The sequence below is a fragment of the Phalangium opilio genome, unplaced genomic scaffold, assembly GCF_054372755.1.
Source record: "Phalangium opilio isolate 3A_F unplaced genomic scaffold, DU_Popi_V2 ptg000094l_1, whole genome shotgun sequence".
Lineage (NCBI taxonomy): Eukaryota > Metazoa > Arthropoda > Arachnida > Opiliones > Phalangiidae > Phalangium > Phalangium opilio.
The window spans coordinates 3,612,470-3,626,753 of NW_028324199.1; the positions used below are offsets into that span (position 1 = coordinate 3,612,470).

General features: G+C 46.1%; 52 non-coding genes across 52 annotated transcripts; all 52 read left to right on the forward strand.

The window, feature by feature from the left end:
- The first annotated feature begins 237 nt into the window (after window positions 1-237).
- Window positions 238-311, forward strand: TRNAP-CGG (transfer RNA proline (anticodon CGG)). The gene has a single exon. It is a non-coding gene; the product is annotated as a tRNA-Pro (tRNA).
- Window positions 312-397: 86 nt separating this feature from the next.
- TRNAP-UGG (transfer RNA proline (anticodon UGG)) lies at window positions 398-469 on the forward strand. The gene has a single exon. It is a non-coding gene; the product is annotated as a tRNA-Pro (tRNA).
- A 249-nt stretch (window positions 470-718) lies between these two features.
- On the forward strand, window positions 719-792 carry TRNAP-AGG (transfer RNA proline (anticodon AGG)). The gene has a single exon. It is a non-coding gene; the product is annotated as a tRNA-Pro (tRNA).
- A 246-nt stretch (window positions 793-1,038) lies between these two features.
- On the forward strand, window positions 1,039-1,110 carry TRNAP-UGG (transfer RNA proline (anticodon UGG)). The gene has a single exon. It is a non-coding gene; the product is annotated as a tRNA-Pro (tRNA).
- An 89-nt stretch (window positions 1,111-1,199) lies between these two features.
- TRNAP-CGG (transfer RNA proline (anticodon CGG)) lies at window positions 1,200-1,271 on the forward strand. Its single transcript has one exon. It is a non-coding gene; the product is annotated as a tRNA-Pro (tRNA).
- Window positions 1,272-1,520: 249 nt separating this feature from the next.
- On the forward strand, window positions 1,521-1,592 carry TRNAP-CGG (transfer RNA proline (anticodon CGG)). Its single transcript has one exon. It is a non-coding gene; the product is annotated as a tRNA-Pro (tRNA).
- An 88-nt stretch (window positions 1,593-1,680) lies between these two features.
- TRNAP-CGG (transfer RNA proline (anticodon CGG)) lies at window positions 1,681-1,754 on the forward strand. Its single transcript has one exon. It is a non-coding gene; the product is annotated as a tRNA-Pro (tRNA).
- Window positions 1,755-1,840: 86 nt separating this feature from the next.
- On the forward strand, window positions 1,841-1,912 carry TRNAP-UGG (transfer RNA proline (anticodon UGG)). Its single transcript has one exon. It is a non-coding gene; the product is annotated as a tRNA-Pro (tRNA).
- A 409-nt stretch (window positions 1,913-2,321) lies between these two features.
- On the forward strand, window positions 2,322-2,395 carry TRNAP-CGG (transfer RNA proline (anticodon CGG)). The gene has a single exon. It is a non-coding gene; the product is annotated as a tRNA-Pro (tRNA).
- A 247-nt stretch (window positions 2,396-2,642) lies between these two features.
- On the forward strand, window positions 2,643-2,714 carry TRNAP-CGG (transfer RNA proline (anticodon CGG)). Its single transcript has one exon. It is a non-coding gene; the product is annotated as a tRNA-Pro (tRNA).
- Window positions 2,715-2,802: 88 nt separating this feature from the next.
- On the forward strand, window positions 2,803-2,874 carry TRNAP-UGG (transfer RNA proline (anticodon UGG)). Its single transcript has one exon. It is a non-coding gene; the product is annotated as a tRNA-Pro (tRNA).
- Window positions 2,875-3,124: 250 nt separating this feature from the next.
- On the forward strand, window positions 3,125-3,198 carry TRNAP-CGG (transfer RNA proline (anticodon CGG)). Its single transcript has one exon. It is a non-coding gene; the product is annotated as a tRNA-Pro (tRNA).
- Window positions 3,199-3,444: 246 nt separating this feature from the next.
- TRNAP-AGG (transfer RNA proline (anticodon AGG)) lies at window positions 3,445-3,518 on the forward strand. The gene has a single exon. It is a non-coding gene; the product is annotated as a tRNA-Pro (tRNA).
- Window positions 3,519-3,604: 86 nt separating this feature from the next.
- TRNAP-CGG (transfer RNA proline (anticodon CGG)) lies at window positions 3,605-3,678 on the forward strand. The gene has a single exon. It is a non-coding gene; the product is annotated as a tRNA-Pro (tRNA).
- An 86-nt stretch (window positions 3,679-3,764) lies between these two features.
- Window positions 3,765-3,836, forward strand: TRNAP-UGG (transfer RNA proline (anticodon UGG)). Its single transcript has one exon. It is a non-coding gene; the product is annotated as a tRNA-Pro (tRNA).
- Window positions 3,837-4,086: 250 nt separating this feature from the next.
- TRNAS-AGA (transfer RNA serine (anticodon AGA)) lies at window positions 4,087-4,158 on the forward strand. The gene has a single exon. It is a non-coding gene; the product is annotated as a tRNA-Ser (tRNA).
- A 570-nt stretch (window positions 4,159-4,728) lies between these two features.
- TRNAP-CGG (transfer RNA proline (anticodon CGG)) lies at window positions 4,729-4,802 on the forward strand. Its single transcript has one exon. It is a non-coding gene; the product is annotated as a tRNA-Pro (tRNA).
- Window positions 4,803-4,888: 86 nt separating this feature from the next.
- Window positions 4,889-4,960, forward strand: TRNAP-UGG (transfer RNA proline (anticodon UGG)). Its single transcript has one exon. It is a non-coding gene; the product is annotated as a tRNA-Pro (tRNA).
- A 249-nt stretch (window positions 4,961-5,209) lies between these two features.
- TRNAP-AGG (transfer RNA proline (anticodon AGG)) lies at window positions 5,210-5,283 on the forward strand. The gene has a single exon. It is a non-coding gene; the product is annotated as a tRNA-Pro (tRNA).
- Window positions 5,284-5,690: 407 nt separating this feature from the next.
- On the forward strand, window positions 5,691-5,764 carry TRNAP-AGG (transfer RNA proline (anticodon AGG)). Its single transcript has one exon. It is a non-coding gene; the product is annotated as a tRNA-Pro (tRNA).
- A 246-nt stretch (window positions 5,765-6,010) lies between these two features.
- Window positions 6,011-6,082, forward strand: TRNAP-UGG (transfer RNA proline (anticodon UGG)). The gene has a single exon. It is a non-coding gene; the product is annotated as a tRNA-Pro (tRNA).
- An 88-nt stretch (window positions 6,083-6,170) lies between these two features.
- Window positions 6,171-6,242, forward strand: TRNAP-UGG (transfer RNA proline (anticodon UGG)). Its single transcript has one exon. It is a non-coding gene; the product is annotated as a tRNA-Pro (tRNA).
- A 249-nt stretch (window positions 6,243-6,491) lies between these two features.
- TRNAL-UAG (transfer RNA leucine (anticodon UAG)) lies at window positions 6,492-6,563 on the forward strand. The gene has a single exon. It is a non-coding gene; the product is annotated as a tRNA-Leu (tRNA).
- Window positions 6,564-6,652: 89 nt separating this feature from the next.
- Window positions 6,653-6,726, forward strand: TRNAP-AGG (transfer RNA proline (anticodon AGG)). The gene has a single exon. It is a non-coding gene; the product is annotated as a tRNA-Pro (tRNA).
- A 246-nt stretch (window positions 6,727-6,972) lies between these two features.
- TRNAP-UGG (transfer RNA proline (anticodon UGG)) lies at window positions 6,973-7,044 on the forward strand. The gene has a single exon. It is a non-coding gene; the product is annotated as a tRNA-Pro (tRNA).
- Window positions 7,045-7,132: 88 nt separating this feature from the next.
- TRNAP-UGG (transfer RNA proline (anticodon UGG)) lies at window positions 7,133-7,204 on the forward strand. Its single transcript has one exon. It is a non-coding gene; the product is annotated as a tRNA-Pro (tRNA).
- A 250-nt stretch (window positions 7,205-7,454) lies between these two features.
- Window positions 7,455-7,526, forward strand: TRNAP-CGG (transfer RNA proline (anticodon CGG)). The gene has a single exon. It is a non-coding gene; the product is annotated as a tRNA-Pro (tRNA).
- Window positions 7,527-7,615: 89 nt separating this feature from the next.
- TRNAP-CGG (transfer RNA proline (anticodon CGG)) lies at window positions 7,616-7,687 on the forward strand. Its single transcript has one exon. It is a non-coding gene; the product is annotated as a tRNA-Pro (tRNA).
- A 249-nt stretch (window positions 7,688-7,936) lies between these two features.
- Window positions 7,937-8,010, forward strand: TRNAP-CGG (transfer RNA proline (anticodon CGG)). The gene has a single exon. It is a non-coding gene; the product is annotated as a tRNA-Pro (tRNA).
- An 86-nt stretch (window positions 8,011-8,096) lies between these two features.
- Window positions 8,097-8,168, forward strand: TRNAP-UGG (transfer RNA proline (anticodon UGG)). Its single transcript has one exon. It is a non-coding gene; the product is annotated as a tRNA-Pro (tRNA).
- Window positions 8,169-8,257: 89 nt separating this feature from the next.
- On the forward strand, window positions 8,258-8,331 carry TRNAP-AGG (transfer RNA proline (anticodon AGG)). Its single transcript has one exon. It is a non-coding gene; the product is annotated as a tRNA-Pro (tRNA).
- A 246-nt stretch (window positions 8,332-8,577) lies between these two features.
- Window positions 8,578-8,649, forward strand: TRNAP-UGG (transfer RNA proline (anticodon UGG)). Its single transcript has one exon. It is a non-coding gene; the product is annotated as a tRNA-Pro (tRNA).
- A 250-nt stretch (window positions 8,650-8,899) lies between these two features.
- TRNAP-CGG (transfer RNA proline (anticodon CGG)) lies at window positions 8,900-8,971 on the forward strand. The gene has a single exon. It is a non-coding gene; the product is annotated as a tRNA-Pro (tRNA).
- Window positions 8,972-9,060: 89 nt separating this feature from the next.
- On the forward strand, window positions 9,061-9,132 carry TRNAP-CGG (transfer RNA proline (anticodon CGG)). Its single transcript has one exon. It is a non-coding gene; the product is annotated as a tRNA-Pro (tRNA).
- A 249-nt stretch (window positions 9,133-9,381) lies between these two features.
- TRNAP-CGG (transfer RNA proline (anticodon CGG)) lies at window positions 9,382-9,455 on the forward strand. Its single transcript has one exon. It is a non-coding gene; the product is annotated as a tRNA-Pro (tRNA).
- An 86-nt stretch (window positions 9,456-9,541) lies between these two features.
- TRNAP-UGG (transfer RNA proline (anticodon UGG)) lies at window positions 9,542-9,613 on the forward strand. Its single transcript has one exon. It is a non-coding gene; the product is annotated as a tRNA-Pro (tRNA).
- An 88-nt stretch (window positions 9,614-9,701) lies between these two features.
- TRNAP-AGG (transfer RNA proline (anticodon AGG)) lies at window positions 9,702-9,773 on the forward strand. The gene has a single exon. It is a non-coding gene; the product is annotated as a tRNA-Pro (tRNA).
- A 248-nt stretch (window positions 9,774-10,021) lies between these two features.
- On the forward strand, window positions 10,022-10,093 carry TRNAP-UGG (transfer RNA proline (anticodon UGG)). The gene has a single exon. It is a non-coding gene; the product is annotated as a tRNA-Pro (tRNA).
- Window positions 10,094-10,181: 88 nt separating this feature from the next.
- On the forward strand, window positions 10,182-10,253 carry TRNAP-UGG (transfer RNA proline (anticodon UGG)). The gene has a single exon. It is a non-coding gene; the product is annotated as a tRNA-Pro (tRNA).
- A 249-nt stretch (window positions 10,254-10,502) lies between these two features.
- TRNAP-UGG (transfer RNA proline (anticodon UGG)) lies at window positions 10,503-10,574 on the forward strand. The gene has a single exon. It is a non-coding gene; the product is annotated as a tRNA-Pro (tRNA).
- An 89-nt stretch (window positions 10,575-10,663) lies between these two features.
- Window positions 10,664-10,735, forward strand: TRNAP-CGG (transfer RNA proline (anticodon CGG)). The gene has a single exon. It is a non-coding gene; the product is annotated as a tRNA-Pro (tRNA).
- Window positions 10,736-11,626: 891 nt separating this feature from the next.
- TRNAP-CGG (transfer RNA proline (anticodon CGG)) lies at window positions 11,627-11,700 on the forward strand. The gene has a single exon. It is a non-coding gene; the product is annotated as a tRNA-Pro (tRNA).
- An 86-nt stretch (window positions 11,701-11,786) lies between these two features.
- TRNAP-UGG (transfer RNA proline (anticodon UGG)) lies at window positions 11,787-11,858 on the forward strand. The gene has a single exon. It is a non-coding gene; the product is annotated as a tRNA-Pro (tRNA).
- Window positions 11,859-12,107: 249 nt separating this feature from the next.
- On the forward strand, window positions 12,108-12,181 carry TRNAP-AGG (transfer RNA proline (anticodon AGG)). The gene has a single exon. It is a non-coding gene; the product is annotated as a tRNA-Pro (tRNA).
- A 246-nt stretch (window positions 12,182-12,427) lies between these two features.
- TRNAP-UGG (transfer RNA proline (anticodon UGG)) lies at window positions 12,428-12,499 on the forward strand. The gene has a single exon. It is a non-coding gene; the product is annotated as a tRNA-Pro (tRNA).
- Window positions 12,500-12,588: 89 nt separating this feature from the next.
- On the forward strand, window positions 12,589-12,660 carry TRNAP-CGG (transfer RNA proline (anticodon CGG)). Its single transcript has one exon. It is a non-coding gene; the product is annotated as a tRNA-Pro (tRNA).
- A 249-nt stretch (window positions 12,661-12,909) lies between these two features.
- On the forward strand, window positions 12,910-12,981 carry TRNAP-CGG (transfer RNA proline (anticodon CGG)). Its single transcript has one exon. It is a non-coding gene; the product is annotated as a tRNA-Pro (tRNA).
- Window positions 12,982-13,069: 88 nt separating this feature from the next.
- Window positions 13,070-13,143, forward strand: TRNAP-CGG (transfer RNA proline (anticodon CGG)). The gene has a single exon. It is a non-coding gene; the product is annotated as a tRNA-Pro (tRNA).
- An 86-nt stretch (window positions 13,144-13,229) lies between these two features.
- Window positions 13,230-13,301, forward strand: TRNAP-UGG (transfer RNA proline (anticodon UGG)). The gene has a single exon. It is a non-coding gene; the product is annotated as a tRNA-Pro (tRNA).
- A 410-nt stretch (window positions 13,302-13,711) lies between these two features.
- Window positions 13,712-13,785, forward strand: TRNAP-CGG (transfer RNA proline (anticodon CGG)). The gene has a single exon. It is a non-coding gene; the product is annotated as a tRNA-Pro (tRNA).
- A 247-nt stretch (window positions 13,786-14,032) lies between these two features.
- TRNAP-CGG (transfer RNA proline (anticodon CGG)) lies at window positions 14,033-14,104 on the forward strand. Its single transcript has one exon. It is a non-coding gene; the product is annotated as a tRNA-Pro (tRNA).
- Window positions 14,105-14,192: 88 nt separating this feature from the next.
- Window positions 14,193-14,264, forward strand: TRNAP-UGG (transfer RNA proline (anticodon UGG)). The gene has a single exon. It is a non-coding gene; the product is annotated as a tRNA-Pro (tRNA).
- The last annotated feature ends 20 nt before the right edge of the window (window positions 14,265-14,284 follow it).

A 14,284-nucleotide genomic window follows, 5' to 3' on the forward strand; every position in this document is an offset into this window, starting at 1 on the left:
AAGTAATTTAGTGACTATTTAAATGCAACTAACTTGACGGTAGGCCTATGAGTTAAGCTTGTTTTATTTCATAGATGGTCCGTTGGTCTAGGGGTATGATTCTCGCTTTGGGTGCGAGTGGTCCCGGGGTCAAATCCCGGACGGACCCGTGTTTTTGCAGAAGTAATTTGGTGACTATTTAAATGTAACTAGTTAAATTGTAGGACTACGAGCTGAGCATGTTTCAGTGTCATACTTCGTCCGTTGGTCTAGGGGTATGATACTCGCTTCGGGTGTGAGTGGTCCCGGGTTCAAATCCCGGACGGACCCGTGTTTTTGCAGAGGTAATTTAGTGACTATTTAAATGCAACTAACTACAGGGTAGGCCTATGAGTTGAGCATGTTTTATTTCATACATGGTCCGTTGGTCTAGGGGTATGATACTCGCTTTGGGTGTGAGTGGTCCCGGGTTCAAATCCCGGACGGACCCGAGTTTTTGCAGAGGTAATTTAGTGACTATTTAAATGCAACTAACTACAGGGTAGGCCTATGAGTTGAGCATGTTCTATTTCATACATGGTCCGTTGGTCTAGGGGTATGATAGTCGCTTTGGGTGCGAGTGGTCCCGGGTTCAAATCCCGGACGGATCCGAGTTTTTGCAGAAGTAATTTGGTGACTATTCAAATGCTACGAGTTAAATTGTAGGACTACGAGATGAGCATGTTTCAGTGTCATACTTCGTCCGTTGGTCTAGGGGTATGATACTCGCTTAGGGTGCGAGTGGTCCCGGGTTCAAATCCCGGACGGACCCGAGTTTTGCAGAAGTAATTTGGTGACTATTTAAATGTAACTAGTTAAATTGTAGGACTACGAGCTGAGCATGTTTCAGTGTCATACTTTGTCCGTTGGTCTAGGGGTATGATACTCGCTTCGGGTGTGAGTGGTCCCGGGTTCAAATACCGGACGGACCCGAGTTTTTGCAGAGGTAATTTAGTGACTATTTAAATGCAACTAACTACAGGGTAGGCCTATGAGTTGAGCATGTTTTATTTCATACATGGTCCGTTGGTCTAGGGGTATGATACTCGCTTTGGGTGTGAGTGGTCCCGGGTTCAATTCCCGGACGGACCCGAGTTTTTGCAGAGGTAATTTAGTGACTATTTAAATGCAACTAGTTATATTGTAGGCCTACGAGTTGAGCATGTTTCAGTGTCATACATGGTCCGTTGGTCTAGGGGTATGATACTCGCCTCGGGTGTGAGTGGTCCCGGGTTCAAATCCCGGACGGACCCGAGTTTTTGCAGAGGTAATTTAGTGACTGTTTAAATGCAACTAACTACAGGGTAGGCCTATGAGTTGAGCATGTTTTATTTCATACATGGTCCGTTGGTCTAGGGGTATGATACTCGCTTTGGGTGCGAGTGGTCCCGGGTTCAAATCCCGGACGGCCCCGAGTTTTTGCAGAAGTAATTTGGTGACTATTCAAATGCAACGAGTTAAATTGTAGGACTACGAGTTGAGCATGTTTCAGTGTCATACATGGTCCGTTGGTCTAGGGGTATGATACTCGCCTCGGGTGTGAGTGGTCCCGGGTTCAAATCCCGGACGGACCCGAGTTTTGCAGAAGTAATTTGGTGACTATTTAAATGTAACTAGTTAAATTGTAGGAATACGAGCTGAGCTTGTTTCAGTGTTATACTTCGTCCGTTGGTCTAGGGGTATGATACTCGCTTCGGGTGTGAGTGGTCCCGGGTTCAAATCCCGGACGGACCCGAGTTTTTGCAGAGGTAATTTAGTGACTATTTAAATGCAACTAACTACAGGGTAGGCCTATGAGTTGAGCATGTTTTATTTCATACATGGTCCGTTGGTCTAGGGGTATGATACTCGCTTTGGGTGTGAGTGGTCCCGGGTTCAATTCCCGGACGGACCCGAGTTTTTGCAGAGGTAATTTAGTGACTATTTAAATGCAACTAGTTATATTGTAGGCCTACGAGTTGAGCATGTTTCAGTGTCATACATGGTCCGTTGGTCTAGGGGTATGATACTCGCGTCGGGTGTGAGTGGTCCCGGGTTCAAATCCTGGACGGACCCGAGGTTTGCAGAAGTAATTTGGTGACTATTTAAATGCAACTAGTTAAATTGTAGGACTACGAGTTGAGAATGTCTCGCTGTCATTCATGATCCGTTGGTTTTGGGGTATGTTACTCGCTTCGGGTGTGAGTGGTCCCGGGTTCAAATCCCGGACGGACCCGAGTTTTGCAGAAGTAATTTGGTGACTATTTAAATGTAACTAGTTAAATTGTAGGAATACGAGCTGAGCTTGTTTCAGTGTCATATTTCGTCCGTTGGTCTAGGGGTATGATACTCGCTTCGGGTGTGAGTGGTCCCGGGTTCAAATCCCGGACGGACCCGAGTTTTTACAGAGGTAATTTAGTGACTATTTAAATGCAACTAACTACAGGGTAGGCCTATGAGTTGAGCATGTTTTATTTCATACATGGTCCTTTGGTCTAGGGGTATGATACTCGCTTTGGGTGTGAGTGGTCCCGGGTTCAATTCCCGGACGGACCCGAGTTTTTGCAGAGGTAATTTAGTGACTATTTAAATGCAACTAGTTATATTGTAGGCCTACGAGTTGAGCATGTTTCAGTGTCGTACATGGTCCGTTGGTCTAGGGGTATGATACTCGCCTCGGGTGTGAGTGGTCCCGGGTTCAAATCCCGGACGGACCCGAGTTTTTGCAGAGGTAATTTAGTGACTATTTAAATGCAACTAACTACAGGGTAGGCCTATGAGTTGAGCATGTTTTATTTCATACACGGTCCGTTGGTCTAGGGGTATGATACTCGCTTTGGGTGCGAGTGGTCCCGGGTTCAAATCCCGGACGGACCCGAGTTTTTGCAGAAGTAATTTGGTGACTATTCAAATGCAACGAGTTAAATTGTAGGACTACGAGTTGAGAATGTCTCGCTGTCATACATGGTCCGTTGGTCTAGGGGTATGATACTCGCTTTGTGTGCGAGTGGTCCCGGGTTCAAATCAAGGACGGACCCGAGTTTTTGCAGAAGTAATTTGGTGACTATTCAAATGCTACGAGTTATATTGTAGGCCTACGAGTTCAGCATGTTTCAGTGTCATACTTCGTCCGTTGGTCTAGGGGTATGATACTCGCTTCGGGTGTGAGTGGTCCCGGGTTCAAATCCCGGACGGACCCGAGTTTTGCAGAAATAATTTGGTGACTATTTAAATGTAACTAGTTAAATTGTAGGACTACGAGCTGAGCATGTTTCAGTGTCATACTTCGTCCGTTGGTCTAGGGGTATGATACTCGCTTCGGGTGTGAGTGGTCCCGGGTTCAAATCCGGACGGACCCAAGTTTTTGCAGAGGTAATTTAGTGACTATTTAAATACAACTAACTACAGGGTAGGCCTATGAGTTGAGCATGTTTCAGTGTCATACTTCGTCCGTTGGTCTAGGGGTATGATACTCGCTTAGGGTGCGAGTGGTCCCGGGTTCAAATCCCGGACGGACCCGAGTTTTGCAGAAGTAATTTGGTGACTATTTAAATGTAACTAGTTAAATTGTAGGAATACGAGCTGAGCATGTTTCAGTGTCATACTTCGTCCGTTGGTCTAGGGGTATGATACTCGCTTCGGGTGTGAGTGGTCCCGGGTTCAAATCCCGGACGGACCCGAGTTTTTGCAGAGGTAATTTAGTGACTATTTAAATGCAACTAACTACAGGGTAGGCCTATGAGTTGAGCATGTTTTATTTCATACATGGTCCGTTGGTCTAGGGGTATGATACTCGCTTTGGGTGCGAGTGGTCCCGGGTTCAAATCCCGGACGGACCCGAGTTTTTGCAGAAGTAATTTGGTGACTATTCAAATGCTACGAGTTAAATTGTAGGACTACGAGTTGAGAATGTCTCGCTGTCATACATGATCCGTTGGTTTTGGGGTATGTTACTCGCTTCGGGTGTGAGTGGTCCCGGGTTCAAATCCCGGACGGACCCGAGTTTTTTCAGAAGTAATTTGGTGACTATTCAAATGCAACGAGTTAAATTGTAGGACTACGAGTTGAGCATGTTTCAGTGTCATACATGGTCCGTTGGTCTAGGGGTATGATACTCGCTTAGAGTGCGAGTGATCCCGGGTTCAAATCCCGGGCGGATCCGACTTTTTGCAGAAGTAATTTAGTGACTATTTAAATGCAACTAACTAGAGGGTAGGCCTATGAGTTAAGCATGTTTTATTTCAAAGATGGTCCGTTGGTCTAGGGGTATGATTCTCGCTTTGGGTGCGAGTGGTCCCGAGGTCAAATCCCGGACGGACCCGTGTTTTTGCAGAAGTAATTTGGTGACTATTTAAATGCAACGAGTTAAATTGTAGGACTACGAGTTGAGCATGTTTCAGTGTCATACTTCGTTCGTTGGTCTAGGGGTATGATACTCGCTTAGGGTGCGAGGGGTCCCCGGTTAAAATCCCGGACGGACCCGAGTTTTTGCAGAAGTAATTTAGTGACTATTTAAATGCAACTAACTAGACGGTAGGCCTATGAGTTAAGCTTGTTTTATTTCATAGATGGTCCGTTGGTCTAGGGGTATGATTCTCGCTTTGGGTGCGAGTGGTCCCGGGGTCAAATCCCGGACGGACCCGTGTTTTTGCAGAAGTAATTTGGTGACTATTTAAATGTAACTAGTTAAATTGTAGGACTACGAGCTGAGCATGTTTCAGTGTCATACTTCGTCCGTTGGTCTAGGGGTATGATACTCGCTTCGGGTGTGAGTGGTCCCGGGTTCAAATCCCGGACGGACCCGTGTTTTTGCAGAGGTAATTTAGTGACTATTTAAATGCAACTAACTACAGGGTAGGCCTATGAGTTGAGCATGTTTTATTTCATACATGGTCCGTTGGTCTAGGGGTATGATACTCGCTTTGGGTGTGAGTGGTCCCGGGTTCAAATCCCGGACGGACCCGAGTTTTTGCAGAGGTAATTTAGTGACTATTTAAATGCAACTAACTACAGGGTAGGCCTATGAGTTGAGCATGTTCTATTTCATACATGGTCCGTTGGTCTAGGGGTATGATAGTCGCTTTGGGTGCGAGTGGTCCCGGGTTCAAATCCCGGACGGATCCGAGTTTTTGCAGAAGTAATTTGGTGACTATTCAAATGCTACGAGTTAAATTGTAGGACTACGAGATGAGCATGTTTCAGTGTCATACTTCGTCCGTTGGTCTAGGGGTATGATACTCGCTTAGGGTGCGAGTGGTCCCGGGTTCAAATCCCGGACGGACCCGAGTTTTGCAGAAGTAATTTGGTGACTATTTAAATGTAACTAGTTAAATTGTAGGACTACGAGCTGAGCATGTTTCAGTGTCATACTTTGTCCGTTGGTCTAGGGGTATGATACTCGCTTCGGGTGTGAGTGGTCCCGGGTTCAAATACCGGACGGACCCGAGTTTTTGCAGAGGTAATTTAGTGACTATTTAAATGCAACTAACTACAGGGTAGGCCTATGAGTTGAGCATGTTCTATTTCATACATGGTCCGTTGGTCTAGGGGTATGATAGTCGCTTTGGGTGCGAGTGGTCCCGGGTTCAAATCCCGGACGGATCCGAGTTTTTGCAGAAGTAATTTGGTGACTATTCAAATGCTACGAGTTAAATTGTAGGACTACGAGATGAGCATGTTTCAGTGTCATACTTCGTCCGTTGGTCTAGGGGTATGATACTCGCTTAGGGTGCGAGTGGGCCCGGGTTCAAATCCCGGACGGACCCGAGTTTTGCAGAAGTAATTTGGTGACTATTTAAATGTAACTAGTTAAATTGTAGGACTACGAGCTGAGCATGTTTCAGTGTCATACTTTGTCCGTTGGTCTAGGGGTATGATACTCGCTTCGGGTGTGAGTGGTCCCGGGTTCAAATACCGGACGGACCCGAGTTTTTGCAGAGGTAATTTAGTGACTATTTAAATGCAACTAACTACAGGGTAGGCCTATGAGTTGAGCATGTTTTATTTCATACATGGTCCGTTGGTCTAGGGGTATGATACTCGCTTTGGGTGTGAGTGGTCCCGGGTTCAAATCCCGGACGGACCCGAGTTTTTGCAGAGGTAATTTAGTGACTATTTAAATGCAACTAACTACAGGGTAGGCCTATGAGTTGAGCATGTTCTATTTCATACATAGTCCGTTGGTCTAGGGGTATGATACTCGCTTTGGGTGCGAGTGGTCCCGGGTTCAAATCCCGGACGGACCCTAGTTTTTGCAGAAGTAATTTGGTGACTATTCAAATGCTACGAGTTAAATTGTAGGACTACGAGATGAGCATGTTTCAGTGTCATACTTCGTCCGTTGGTCTAGGGGTATGATACTCACTTAGGGTGCGAGTGGTCCCGGGTTCAAATCCCGGACCGACCCGAGTTTTTGCAGAGGTAATTTAGTGACTATTTAAATGCAACTAACTACAGGGTAGGCCTATGAGTTGAGCATGTTTTATTTCATACATGGTCCGTTGGTCTAGGGGTATGATACTCGCTTTAGGTGTGAGTGGTCCCGGGTTCAATTCCCGGACGGACCCGAGTTTTTGCAGAGGTAATTTAGTGACTATTTAAATGCAACTAGTTATATTGTAGGACTACGAGATGAGCATGTTTCAGTGTCATACTTCGTCCGTTGGTCTAGGGGTATGATACTCGCTTAGGGTGCGAGTGGTCCCGGGTTCAAGTCCCGGACGGACCCGAGTTTTGCAGAAGTAATTTGGTGACTATTTAAATGTAACTAGTTAAATTGTAGGACTACGAGCTGAGCATGTTTCAGTGTCATACTTTGTCCGTTGGTCTAGGGGTATGATACTCGCTTCGGGTGTGAGTGGTCCCGGGTTCAAATACCGGACGGACCTGAGTTTTTGCAGAGGTAATTTAGTGACTATTTAAATGCAACTAACTACAGGGTAGGCCTATGAGTTGAGCATGTTTTATTTCATACATGGTCCGTTGGTCTAGGGGTATGATACTCGCTTTGGGTGTGAGTGGTCCCGGGTTCAAATCCCGGACGGACCCGAGTTTTTGCAGAGGTAATTTAGTGACTATTTAAATGCAACTAACTACAGGGTAGGCCTATGAGTTGAGCATGTTCTATTTCATACATGGTCCGTTGGTCTAGGGGTATGATACTCGCTTTGGGTGCGAGTGGTCCCGGGTTCAAATCCCGGACGGACCCGAGTTTTTGCAGAAGTAATTTGGTGACTATTCAAATGCTACGAGTTAAATTGTAGGACTACGAGATGAGCATGTTTCAGTGTCATACTTCGTCCGTTGGTCTAGGGGTATGATACTCACTTAGGGTGCGAGTGGTCCCGGGTTCAAATCCCGGACCGACCCGAGTTTTTGCAGAGGTAATTTAGTGACTATTTAAATGCAACTAGTTATATTGTAGGCCTACGAGTTGAGCATGTTTCAGTGTCATACATGGTCCGTTGGTCTAGGGGTATGATACTCGCCTCGGGTGTGAGTGGTCCCGGGTTCAAATCCCGGACGGACCCGAGTTTTTGCAGAGGTAATTTAGTGACTATTTAAATGCAACTAGTTATATTGTAGGCCTACGAGTTGAGCATGTTTCAGTGTCATACATGGTCCGTTGGTCTAGGGGTATGATACTCGCCTCGGGTGTGAGTGGTCCCGGGTTCAAATCCTGGACGGACCCGAGTTTTTGCAGAGGTAATTTAGTGACTATTTAAATGCAACTAACTACAGGGTAGGCCTATGAGTTGAGCATGTTCTATTTCATACATGGTCCGTTGGTCTAGGGGTATGATAGTCGCTTTGGGTGCGAGTGGTCCCGGGTTCAAATCCCGGACGGACCCGTGTTTTTGCAGAAGTAATTTGGTGACTATTTAAATGTAACTAGTTAAATTGTAGGACTACGAGCTGAGCATGTTTCAGTGTCATACTTCGTCCGTTGGTCTAGGGGTATGATACTCGCTTCGGGTGTGAGTGGTCCCGGGTTCAAATCCCGGACGGACCCGTGTTTTTGCAGAGGTAATTTAGTGACTATTTAAATGCAACTAACTACAGGGTAGGCCTATGAGTTGAGCATGTTTTATTTCATACATGGTCCGTTGGTCTAGGGGTATGATACTCGCTTTGGGTGTGAGTGGTCCCGGGTTCAAATCCCGGACGGACCCGAGTTTTTGCAGAGGTAATTTAGTGACTATTCAAATGCTACGAGTTAAATTGTAGGACTACGAGATGAGCATGTTTCAGTGTCATACTTCGTCCGTTGGTCTAGGGGTATGATACTCGCTTAGGGTGCGAGTGGTCCCGGGTTCAAGTCCCGGACGGACCCGAGTTTTGCAGAAGTAATTTGGTGACTATTTAAATGTAACTAGTTAAATTGTAGGACTACGAGCTGAGCATGTTTCTGTGTCATACTTTGTCCGTTGGTCTAGGGGTATGATACTCGCTTCGGGTGTGAGTGGTCCCGGGTTCAAATACCGGACGGACCTGAGTTTTTGCAGAGGTAATTTAGTGACTATTTAAATGCAACTAACTACAGGGTAGGCCTATGAGTTGAGCATGTTCTATTTCATACATGGTCCGTTGGTCTAGGGGTATGATACTCGCTTTGGGTGCGAGTGGTCCCGGGTTCAAATCCCGGACGGACCCGAGTTTTTGCAGAAGTAATTTGGTGACTATTCAAATGCTACGAGTTAAATTGTAGGACTACGAGATGAGCATGTTTCAGTGTCATACTTCGTCCGTTGGTCTAGGGGTATGATACTCACTTAGGGTGCGAGTGGTCCCGGGTTCAAATCCCGGACCGACCCGAGTTTTTGCAGAGGTAATTTAGTGACTATTTAAATGCAACTAGTTATATTGTAGGCCTACGAGTTGAGCATGTTTCAGTGTCATACATGGTCCGTTGGTCTAGGGGTATGATACTCGCCTCGGGGGTGAGTGGTCCCGGGTTCAAATCCCGGACGGACCCGAGTTTTTGCAGAGGTAATTTAGTGACTATTTAAATGCAACTAGTTATATTGTAGGCCTACGAGTTGAGCATGTTTCAGTGTCATACATGGTCCGTTGGTCTAGGGGTATGATACTCGCCTCGGGTGTGAGTGGTCCCGGGTTCAAATCCCGGACGGACCCGAGTTTTTGCAGAGGTAATTTAGTGACTATTTAAATGCAACTAACTACAGGGTAGGCCTATGAGTTGAGCATGTTCTATTTCATACATGGTCCGTTGGTCTAGGGGTATGATAGTCGCTTTGGGTGCGAGTGGTCCCGGGTTCAAATCCCGGACGGACCCGTGTTTTTGCAGAAGTAATTTGGTGACTATTTAAATGTAACTAGTTAAATTGTAGGACTACGAGCTGAGCATGTTTCAGTGTCATACTTCGTCCGTTGGTCTAGGGGTATGATACTCGCTTCGGGTGTGAGTGGTCCCGGGTTCAAATCCCGGACGGACCCGTGTTTTTGCAGAGGTAATTTAGTGACTATTTAAATGCAACTAACTACAGGGTAGGCCTATGAGTTGAGCATGTTTTATTTCATACATGGTCCGTTGGTCTAGGGGTATGATACTCGCTTTGGGTGTGAGTGGTCCCGGGTTCAAATCCCGGACGGACCCGAGTTTTTGCAGAGGTAATTTAGTGACTATTTAAATGCAACTAACTACAGGGTAGGCCTATGAGTTGAGCATGTTCTATTTCATACATGGTCCGTTGGTCTAGGGGTATGATACTCGCTTAGGGTGCGAGTGGTCCCGGGTTCAAGTCCCGGACGGACCCGAGTTTTGCAGAAGTAATTTGGTGACTATTTAAATGTAACTAGTTAAATTGTAGGACTACGAGCTGAGCATGTTTCAGTGTCATACTTTGTCCGTTGGTCTAGGGGTATGATACTCGCTTCGGGTGTGAGTGGTCCCGGGTTCAAATACCGGACGGACCTGAGTTTTTGCAGAGGTAATTTAGTGACTATTTAAATGCAACTAACTACAGGGTAGGCCTATGAGTTGAGCATGTTTTATTTCATACATGGTCCGTTGGTCTAGGGGTATGATACTCGCTTTGGGTGTGAGTGGTCCCGGGTTCAAATCCCGGACGGACCCGAGTTTTTGCAGAGGTAATTTAGTGACTATTTAAATGCAACTAACTACAGGGTAGGCCTATGAGTTGAGCATGTTCTATTTCATACATGGTCCGTTGGTCTAGGGGTATGATACTCGCTTTGGGTGCGAGTGGTCCCGGGTTCAAATCCCGGACGGACCCGAGTTTTTGCAGAAGTAATTTGGTGACTATTCAAATGCTACGAGTTAAATTGTAGGACTACGAGATGAGCATGTTTCAGTGTCATACTTCGTCCGTTGGTCTAGGGGTATGATACTCACTTAGGGTGCGAGTGGTCCCGGGTTCAAATCCCGGACCGACCCGAGTTTTTGCAGAGGTAATTTAGTGACTATTTAAATGCAACTAACTACAGGGTAGGCCTATGAGTTGAGCATGTTTTATTTCATACATGGTCCGTTGGTCTAGGGGTATGATACTCGCTTTGGGTGTGAGTGGTCCCGGGTTCAATTCCCGGACGGACCCGAGTTTTTGCAGAGGTAATTTAGTGACTATTTAAATGCAACTAGTTATATTGTAGGCCTACGAGTTGAGCATGTTTCAGTGTCATACATGGTCCGTTGGTCTAGGGGTATGATACTCGCCTCGGGTGTGAGTGGTCCCGGGTTCAAATCCCGGACGGACCCGAGTTTTTGCAGAGGTAATTTAGTGACAATTTAAATGCAACTAACTACAGGGTAGGCCTATGAGTTGAGCATGTTCTATTTCATACATGGTCCGTTGGTCTAGGGGTATGATAGTCGCTTTGGGTGCGAGTGGTCCCGGGTTCAAATCCCGGACGGATCCGAGTTTTTGCAGAAGTAATTTGGTGACTATTCAAATGCTACGAGTTAAATTGTAGGACTACGAGATGAGCATGTTTCAGTGTCATACTTCGTCCGTTGGTCTAGGGGTATGATACTCGCTTAGGGTGCGAGTGATCCCGGGTTCAAATCCCGGGCGGATCCGACTTTTTGCAGAAGTAATTTAGTGACTATTTAAATGCAACTAACTAGAGGGTAGGCCTATGAGTTAAGCATGTTTTATTTCATAGATGGTCCGTTGGTCTAGGGGTATGATTCTCGCTTTGGGTGCGAGTGGTCCCGAGGTCAAATCCCGGACGGACCCGTGTTTTTGCAGAAGTAATTTGGTGACTATTTAAATGCAACGAGTTAAATTGTAGGACTACGAGTTGAGCATGTTTCAGTGTCATACTTCGTTCGTTGGTCTAGGGGTATGATACTCGCTTAGGGTGCGAGGGGTCCCCGGTTAAAATCCCGGACGGACCCGAGTTTTTGCAGAAGTAATTTAGTGACTATTTAAATGCAACTAACTAGACGGTAGGCCTATGAGTTAAGCTTGTTTTATTTCATAGATGGTCCGTTGGTCTAGGGGTATGATTCTCGCTTTGGGTGCGAGTGGTCCCGGGGTCAAATCCCGGACGGACCCGTGTTTTTGCAGAAGTAATTTGGTGACTATTTAAATGTAACTAGTTAAATTGTAGGACTACGAGCTGAGCATGTTTCAGTGTCATACTTCGTCCGTTGGTCTAGGGGTATGATACTCGCTTCGGGTGTGAGTGGTCCCGGGTTCAAATCCCGGACGGACCCGTGTTTTTGCAGAGGTAATTTAGTGACTATTTAAATGCAACTAACTACAGGGTAGGCCTATGAGTTGAGCATGTTTTATTTCATACATGGTCCGTTGGTCTAGGGGTATGATACTCGCTTTGGGTGTGAGTGGTCCCGGGTTCAAATCCCGGACGGACCCGAGTTTTTGCAGAGGTAATTTAGTGACTATTTAAATGCAACTAACTACAGGGTAGGCCTATGAGTTGAGCATGTTCTATTTCATACATGGTCCGTTGGTCTAGGGGTATGATAGTCGCTTTGGGTGCGAGTGGTCCCGGGTTCAAATCCCGGACGGATCCGAGTTTTTGCAGAAGTAATTTGGTGACTATTCAAATGCTACGAGTTAAATTGTAGGACTACGAGATGAGCATGTTTCAGTGTCATACTTCGTCCGTTGGTCTAGGGGTATGATACTCGCTTAGGGTGCGAGTGGTCCCGGGTTCAAATCCCGGACGGACCCGAGTTTTGCAGAAGTAATTTGGTGACTATTTAAATGTAACTAGTTAAATTGTAGGACTACGAGCTGAGCATGTTTCAGTGTCATACTTTGTCCGTTGGTCTAGGGGTATGATACTCGCTTCGGGTGTGAGTGGTCCTGGGTTCAAATACCGGACGGACCCGAGTTTTTGCAGAGGTAATTTAGTGACTATTTAAATGCAACTAACTACAGGGTAGGCCTATGAGTTGAGCATGTTTTATTTCATACATGGTCCGTTGGTCTAGGGGTATGATACTCGCTTTGGGTGTGAGTGGTCCCGGGTTCAATTCCCGGACGGACCCGAGTTTTTGCAGAGGTAATTTAGTGACTATTTAAATGCAACTAGTTATATTGTAGGCCTACGAGTTGAGCATGTTTCAGTGTCATACATGGTCCGTTGGTCTAGGGGTATGATACTCGCCTCGGGTGTGAGTGGTCCCGGGTTCAAATCCCGGACGGACCCGAGTTTTTGCAGAGGTAATTTAGTGACTGTTTAAATGCAACTAACTACAGGGTAGGCCTATGAGTTGAGCATGTTTTATTTCATACATGGTCCGTTGGTCTAGGGGTATGATACTCGCTTTGGGTGCGAGTGGTCCCGGGTTCAAATCCCGGACGGCCCCGAGTTTTTGCAGAAGTAATTTGGTGACTATTCAAATGCAACGAGTTAAATTGTAGGACTACGAGTTGAGCATGTTTCAGTGTCATACATGGTCCGTTGGTCTAGGGGTATGATACTCGCCTCGGGTGTGAGTGGTCCCGGGTTCAAATCCCGGACGGACCCGAGTTTTGCAGAAGTAATTTGGTGACTATTTAAATGTAACTAGTTAAATTGTAGGAATACGAGCTGAGCTTGTTTCAGTGTTATACTTCGTCCGTTGGTCTAGGGGTATGATACTCGCTTCGGGTGTGAGTGGTCCCGGGTTCAAATCCCGGACGGACCCGAGTTTTTGCAGAGGTAATTTAGTGACTATTTAAATGCAACTAACTACAGGGTAGGCCTATGAGTTGAGCATGTTTTATTTCATACATGGTCCGTTGGTCTAGGGGTATGATACTCGCTTTGGGTGTGAGTGGTCCCGGGTTCAATTCCCGGACGGACCCGAGTTTTTGCAGAGGTAATTTAGTGACTATTTAAATGCAACTAGTTATATTGTAGGCCTACGAGTTGAGCATGTTTCAGTGTCATACATGGTCCGTTGGTCTAGGGGTATGATACTCGCGTCGGGTGTGAGTGGTCCCGGGATTCAAATCCTGGACGGACCCGAGGTTTGCAGAAGTAATTTGGTGACTATTTAAATGCAACTAGTTAAATTGTAGGACTACGAGTTGAGAATGTCTCGCTGTCATTCATGATCCGTTGGTTTTGGGGTATGTTACTCGCTTCGGGTGTGAGTGGTCCCGGGTTCAAATCCCGGACGGACCCGAGTTTTGCAGAAGTAATTTGGTGACTATTTAAATGTAACTAGTTAAATTGTAGGAATACGAGCTGAGCTTGTTTCAGTGTCATATTTCGTCCGTTGGTCTAGGGGTATGATACTCGCTTCGGGTGTGAGTGGTCCCGGGTTCAAATCCCGGACGGACCCGAGTTTTTACAGAGGTAATTTAGTGACTATTTAAATGCAACTAACTACAGGGTAGGCCTATGAGTTGAGCATGTTTTATTTCATACATGGTCCTTTGGTCTAGGGGTATGATACTCGCTTTGGGTGTGAGTGGTCCCGGGTTCAATTCCCGGACGGACCCGAGTTTTTGCAGAGGTAATTTAGTGACTATTTAAATGCAACTAGTTATATTGTAGGCCTACGAGTTGAGCATGTTTCAGTGTCGTACATGGTCCGTTGGTCTAGGGGTATGATACTCGCCTCGGGTGTGAGTGGTCCCGGGTTCAAATCCCGGACGGACCCGAGTTTTTGCAGAGGTAATTTAGTGACTATTTAAATGCAACTAACTACAGGGTAGGCCTATGAGTTGAGCATGTTTTATTTCATACACGGTCCGTTGGTCTAGGGGTATGATACTCGCTTTGGGTGCGAGTGGTCCCGGGTTCAAATCCCGGACGGACCCGAGTTTTTGCAGAAGTAATT